Source organism: Lactuca serriola, chromosome 5 (genome assembly GCF_051521515.1).
Source record: "Lactuca serriola cultivar US96UC23 chromosome 5, Lser_US96UC23_V15, whole genome shotgun sequence".
NCBI classification, from domain to species: domain Eukaryota; kingdom Viridiplantae; phylum Streptophyta; class Magnoliopsida; order Asterales; family Asteraceae; genus Lactuca; species Lactuca serriola.
Window position 1 is genome coordinate 189,762,414 of NC_136412.1, and position 6,088 is coordinate 189,768,501.

The following is a 6,088-nucleotide window of genomic DNA, read 5'->3' on the forward strand; positions in this document are numbered from 1 at the left end:
TCAAGGTCCAAAAAGGAGAGAAAATTCTCAAAGCCTGGAGGAGGAGGTGAAGCAAGATGGTGTGATAAATGCAAGAAGAAACACCTTGGAAAATGTGGTGAAGAGGTGACATGTTTTAAGTGTGGAAAGTCTGGCATTACGCCAATGAGTGTACATCCAACAAGAGGTTGTGTTATGAATGTAAAGAAGGGGGCATCTTTCAAAGAATTGCCCAAAGAAGAATAAAGCAACAAGGCCAAACACGCCACCAAGGCCAAGGGCATTTCACATGATCCTCGAAGAAGCGGAAAACCATGCGAAGAATCAAGGATGAGGACTTCATATCCGAAGATCAAGTTATGCAGTAGCCATAGTATCGTATGATGTAGCCTATTAGAGGCATAGTCTAGGGTGAACTTGCATACCTATGTAATAGTTTCAAGAAATAATAAAACCTTTGTTTTGTTATCTGATGTGTTAAACTGTTATGTGATTTTCTTGTATGGTGACTTGGAAAACTGCGAGACAATACTTGGGACGAGTATGAGTAGGTGTGAAAGGTAGTAGATGCATATACTACCGGAAGCACGGGACTTACGCTTGGATTAGGGAAAGTCACAAAGTTGCCAAGAATCTAGTAACTGATTTCGTTTTATTCAAGTATGTCATTACCATCGTTTCGGTAATGACTAAAAAGACTGTTGATATTCCGACCCTAGTGGTCATATCAAATCGAGTCCGGCGACGATGAGTATGTTATGTGGTTCAGAGAACCAAGTTCGATGTAGCACTGACTCAAGCCGGAAGAATTAATCAAAGCAACCAGTAGAGGTATCACGAAAAGTTGCTTGTAGCTAGAAATGCTACATTTTAAAAAAAAATGTGATTATATCACATTAGAACATGAAGGAAGGTATAGCCTGTTTTGGAATTTAACTCTAAGAGACCTGAGTCTAAACGAGCATCACATGACGATAGGTCATGATTTGGAGTCTAACCTGAGATAGAAAGCAGGTGCACAATCAAGTACTGCTTACAGTCAATAAGTCTAACAGATAGACTTGAAGGAATATAGAAGTTATAATTATTACCTAGGATGAAGAGATGACGCATGGAGTCGTTATACGAGCCCTGTTTCGTTGATGATTCTGGAACGTAATCATCCTAAGGGAGAGATAATTGTAACGCTCGCAGATCCGGGCTAGTCAAATTAGAGGCAATAAGTGTCGAAAACGACTTTTCGACAGGAGCTTATAAATAATTTGAACCAAGTTGTGGTATATGTCACTAGGTTTTCGTACATATAAATAACGCCGAAATCCGAGTTATAATGAAGAAGTTATGACCCGTCGAAGTTTCGCGACGGAACCGGCTCGATACCAGGAGGTGTAAATAGTGAATTTACGATAGAGTGAGATTTAGCCTTGGCGCTCTAAACGAAAGTTGTAGAATATGTTAAACTAAGAACTTCGATAAAAAGAACGCACAAATCTGACTTCGTATGAAGAAGTTATGATTTTTCGAAGTTTCGGATTAGCAGTGTACAGCCCGAAATTCGAATATTAGATCGAGCGATTTTTAGCCGACACGACCTGAACAAGAATCGAATATCTCGTTAAGAGTAGCATAACGAGAAAAAGATTGGCGAAAACGGACGTCGGATGAAGAAGTTATGAGGATTGAACGGACCAATTCTGTCCCGGCGTGTTAAAAATATAACTTTAAAAATAAAGTCAAAATTAGCCGACAGAGTCTAAACGAAAGTTGTAGAGTACGTCTCCACCTACGCGTGGATATAAAGAACGTCAAAAAACGGAGTTCGTATGAACGAGTTACAAATTATAATAGCATATTTACATATTAAAATAAAGTATAAATCATATATAAGTACACACACACACACACACACACACACATATATATATATATATATATACATATGTATATATCATTAGAAAGGTATCGACGATATGGTCGTTATAAGACTAATGTTGAGTTCTTTCGACATTAGTTTAGTGCAAATATCGTTAAATCTATTTAAAATAGTATTATAAAGGGGTGTTTAGTTGTTTATATAACTATAAGGTCATTAAGTAATTATGGAGGGTAGTTTTTGTGAATTCAATTACTATAAATAAGAGGCTTGGGCTCTCATATTTCTTGCCCCATTCTCTTGATTCAAGAGTCTTTCTCTCCTTATCCCCCGAGCATTTCGGTCCCTCGTTATTCGACTTCTCTTTCTGTAGTTTTAGTATAGTAAGGTGAGCGCTGAAGCGTTGCACGAATCTTTCTTAGAAAGATTCAGCAACGAAGTTCTGCCCCTACAGAGCCCGACTCCTAGCTAAAATTCCCTTGTAAGTAAGTTATGCTTACCCTATTTTAAATACAGTTTATATTTAATATTATTATTGTTATTATAAATTTATAATAAATATTTGAGCTATTATTATGACTTATATAAGTGTCGTTATAATATCTTTTTAACTACTCGCGCTACGGGGAATCTGGTTTAAAGGGCTGCATAGGGTTGTTGGATTTCAGAACCGCTATATGCCAAAATGGTCCTGCCCTCCGTTGTTTTATGTCTGGCCCCTGTCTGTACATAGTGGTTGGAAAGTATTGTTTAAACGCTTATATAATAATAATAATAATAATAATAATAATAATAATAATAATAATAATAATAAGACTAATAATTAGTCACGGTATATATTAGACTAAAATCTAGTGGTAATAATACTAGGTTTCGTCGAAGAAAATTATTTTAAAGTAAACGAAGCGTTGTCCATGTACCGAGTGACCACCTTCTCAGGTGAGTGCATAGTACCTTTCATCTTACACATAGATATGAAGTATTTTAATATAAATTACATGCTGTGTGTGCATATTGTCTGAATACTTGCTGTCTATGTTGGGTGAAAGATTTTTATACATGTTTTAAATGATTTAAACTATATATGTATTTTATATCTACAAAATGTGTTGGGTAAAACATGGGTAGATGAAATAGTTGTTTTGTGATAACACGATGGGAGACATCAATGTTGTCAGTGATCCAGTCATCTAGTGGAGTATAGATGATGACCATGGGCGATACTAGACGGTCCGGTGGAATGCTAGTAAGCTCGTAACCTGTAGGTGTTTTTTAACTAGGTGGTCATTAGGTATTTTGAACTGAGTGTGTTCACTACGTATGTTTGAACTGAGTGTGTTCACTAGGTATTTTGAACTAAGTGTGTTCAGTAGTTACTTTTGAACTAAGTGTTTACCAGATGTTTTGGACGACGTGTTCACCAGTTGTAATCTATAAGCCTTGGTAACGATGGACTTCGTGCCGATACCTTAGGATAATCCTTAGGAATGAATGAACGAGAAATAGTTGATTCTTAGGGTAGATCCTTAAGAGTACAGAAGATAATGGGGATGGGTAATTGGGTTTAATTGCTTGATTGTTTAAACATAATAATTATATTATTGTGGGTTGAAAACCCTATGTACTTACCAGGTTTCCCAACCTGACCCACTCAGTTTATTTATGTCACAGGTGTTGATATGAAGTCACATTATACTGAGAGATTAAAGAGATGTAGATCACTAGTGTAAATAAATGTAAGTTTTGTTTATGCTTATGTTTATGTATTGACAATGACAACCCAAATGTTTTTAAATGAATAAAATACGTTTCTTCGAAATTGTTTTAATAACGTATTTATCGTGTTTTTCTGGGAACAAATTTCGCAACATTTTTATGAAAAGAAGTACTCTGACTTTTATAAAGCATAAACAAAATCGGTCTTTTCTGGTCGTGAAAATGGGGATGTCACACCGTCTCTACCCGTCGAGTTAGGCGATGACTCGACGAGTCTTCCTTCTAAATGAACACTGACTGAATCCACACCTGACTCGCCGAGTTGTATGGACAACTCGTCGAGTTCATCATCAACTGATACTCATGTCCTGTCTTGACTCGCCGAGTTGTATCAACAACTCGTCGAGTTACTCTTCATCCTATGAACACGTTCTGTCCTCGACTCGCCGAGTTGATGAACAACTCGCCGAGTACCATAAAGATTGTCTTGGACTCACCGAGTCCATTCATGCACTCACCGAATACCATGAATTCCCAGAACACTTTGCTTAGTCCAGAACGTTGGGTCACTCCCCGCGACTCCTAAAACCCTTCCACACTCAACTGGTCCTTATGAACCTCAATGATATGGGACCAAAACCATTGGACTCGCCGAGTCCAGGAATGGACTCGCCGAGTCTATCACATCCCTTACTAAGAACATCAATTTCTTATGTACAACACTTAGCCAAATGATAGATCCAGGCCCCTAAACTCGATCTAGCACGTAGGGTTACAAACTTTATGTGCATGCATGGGACATTACAGCTTAAAAGGCTCTAAAATGTTTCTTTTGTTGCATGGGGCCTTCCTTGGTGCAAAAGGCAACCTAGATCTGACTTGTGACTCATAAAATGACATGATACAGAAGCCCAAACCCCCAACCATGTTTGCAAACATGGTTGGGCACCAAAAATGGCTTATAAAAGCCCTAAATCACCTCAAAGAGGGATCTAACAAATGTAAGAGCAAGGTTCAGACTTTATACCTTCCAAAGACTGAAAATGATGAACCAAACTCGAATCCTTCAGTCCCCTTTTGATCCTTCTATGCTCTTCCTTCTTCCTTGAGATCAAAACTCACAAAAATCACTCAAAAAGCCTTAGATCTTCTAAAAAACGGCTAGGGTTTGCTATGAGGAGTGTTTGGGAGCATAAAGGGGGAAAGGAGGCTGCATAAGGTCATTTAAATAAGGTGCAAACCCCTAGATTAGGGTTTTTGTCCCAACAGCGGCTACTCGCCGAGTCCGGGACTCGACTCGCTGAGTCCGCAGCTTAAACCTCGTGCCTCATCCCGCTTCTACTCGGCGAGTCAGTCCTTCGACTCGCCGAGTCCAAGGCCAAAAATGCAAAAATAACTGAAGATTTAATAACAAAATACATAGCAAGAACCAGGTGCTACACCATGACTTAACCTCCTGCACGGTTGGGACGTCGTTTCCTATGAGTAGTATGTCATCGACATAAAGAACGAGGAAGCTAACTATACTCCTACTGGCTTTAGCATATACACAGGACACATCCTCGCTTTCCAGGAAGCCAAACTCTTTGACTTTTTCATCGAAAGAAAGATTCGATCTGCGAGATGCTTGTTTCAATCCATAAATGGATTTCTCAAGCTTACACACTCTATTAGGGTGTTTCGCATCAACAAAACCCTCTGGCTAACTCATATAAACATCCTCAACTGACTTTCCATTAAGGAAAGCAGTTTTGACGTCCATCTGCCATATTTCATAATCATGAAACGCAGCTATGGCTTGCATAACCCTTATACACTTTATCTTCGCAACTGGTGAGAAGGCCTCATCATAGTCAACTCCAGGAGTTTGATTAAATTCCTTCGCAACCAATCGCGCCTTATAAGTGTGTACTTTCCCATCCATGTCGGTCTTCTACTTGAAGATCCACTTGCACCCGACCGTCTTACGACCCAACACATTGTCAACCGATTTCCAAACTTTGTTGTCATACATGGACTGAATCTTGCTGTCCATAGCCTCTTTCCATTTAGCAGACTTCGGGCCTGCCATGGCTTCTTTGTAGCTATTAGATTCATCCAAATTTATTACTGTACTATCACTAATACACGTATCGCCCTCATCTGTTATATGAAAACCATATAACACAGGCGGAACACAAACTCTACTGGAACGTCTAAGAGGTAAGCAGTCATTAACCGGTTCAACAGGAGTTTCCTCCTCGGATTGAACGCCAGCATTAGAAGTTCCTTCATCATTTGACTCTTGAAGCTCGTCAAGGTCAATTTGCCTCCCACTGTCTCCTTGGCTTATGAGTTCTCGCTCTCGGAAAACCCCTCTCCTCACAACGAAGACAACATTGTCACTCGGTCTATAGAAGAGATATCCAAAGGACTTCTGTGGATAGCCGATGAAAATACACCGCTCACTACGAGGTTTAAGCTTGTCGTAAGTCTCTCGTCTTACGAAAGCATCGCAACCCCAAACCTTGATATGTGCCA